At 63.4% G+C, this 1,313-nt stretch overlaps 1 protein-coding gene across 1 annotated transcript in view; it reads right to left on the bottom strand.

Annotated features, from left to right (window-relative positions):
• The window catches only part of Fbxo32 (F-box protein 32), a 32,809-nt gene extending 32,776 nt beyond the window's left edge, over window positions 1–33 (bottom strand). The window contains exon 1 of the mRNA XM_004634435.2: window positions 1–33. The gene's annotated coding sequence lies outside the window, so the exon portion shown is untranslated.
• Window positions 34–1,313: the final 1,280 nt, after the last annotated feature.

Genomic DNA, 1,313 nt, shown 5'->3' with positions numbered 1-1,313 from the left:
GGGCCGGGACCCGCAGCTGGGCGACGCGGGGCGACAGCGGGGGGCGCGCTCGGGAGTGCAGCGCCGCGCCGGGCCCACTATTTATCCGGCCCGGCCGCGGCGCTTTGTTGCCGGAAGAGCCGCCCGCGCCTGGCCCGGCCCCCGAGAGCCCACGTGGCTTTGTTTATGGCTCGGCTGTTTTCCGCGCCCCCGCGCCCCGCGGTTGCACAACGCGCCGGGAACCTGAAGCCGCGCGCCCGCCGCTGCGCCCCGCCGGACCCCGAGGCTCCGCCCGGGGAGGGGCAGGACCCAGGCGCGGCCCACCCGGGCCGGGGAGGGAGCCGGCGCCGCGGGGGTGGTGGCTGTCCGCCCGCCCGCGGTGCCCCGAGCTGTCACCCAGGCTGCAGCCGGACCGCAGTGGCGGAGAAGGCCGGACCCGAGCGGCGCCGCGTCCCTCAGACCCAGGCGCGGGGGCAGGTCAGGCCTGGGTCGCCTGGGCTCGGGCGCTGTGCGCCCGTGTCCTGTGGGCTTCTGACTCTCGAGTCCTCTCCTGGAAACCCCAGGTCGCAAGTTTTGTTTTCATTTCGGTGCAGTCGAGGAGAGGCCCACAGACTGCCGGGTGACTGCAGGGCGCAGTGGCGCCGGGTCGCGTGCTGAGGCCTTGCGCCCCGGTTGAGTGACCTGCACAGCTCAGGGCTGCGGGTCGTGGCGGCGGAGGAGCTCCCTGGTGTTCAGGGGAAAGCACTTGGTGTTCAGGGGAAAGCACTTTCATACAGATCCAGGTTTCTTCTCAACTCCTAGCACAACCTGAAACCACAGTGTTTTTATTTCTGGTAACGCTTGGAGTGTAATTCCAAGAGATCCAGTCCGGTCCTCTTCCTCCAGCGACGTAACAGGCCTCTTCGGCCTTCAGTGGCCATTGCTTACATGAGTAAGTGAACCGACCCAGGGCAGAGACACCGCGGTGGCTCCTGGCCCTTCCTCACCGAGTTAGGACACTTTAACCCGGGGTCCCTGCTGGCACAGGGTGGGGTGGCAGCTCCTGTCTCATACACTGCTGAAGGCTCAGGGCAGAAAGAAAAATGACGTGAGCCCCACGGGGCTGTGTGTTGCAGAGGGAAGGAGATGTTTTTAATAAAGTCTATTTGCAAGTAGCCAGGATTTTCTAATTAAGGCTTCCCACCATAAATAATTTATTAGGGTAGTAATAGTAAAAATAGCTTGTAAAACCACTGCAGAAAGCCTCAAACAAATGTTAAACCCCATGATCATGCTAAGAGCGGAGGTCGCATTGGGCCTGATCTGGGGAGAATTGCTATCCGCAAGGTAGCACG

The sequence above is a fragment of the Octodon degus genome, unplaced genomic scaffold (assembly GCF_000260255.1).
Source record: "Octodon degus isolate 3935 unplaced genomic scaffold, OctDeg1.0 scaffold00062, whole genome shotgun sequence".
Classification (NCBI taxonomy): Eukaryota; Metazoa; Chordata; class Mammalia; order Rodentia; family Octodontidae; genus Octodon; species Octodon degus.
Note: the sequence above shows the minus strand (reverse complement) of the source record. Positions and strands in the feature narration are given on the sequence as shown.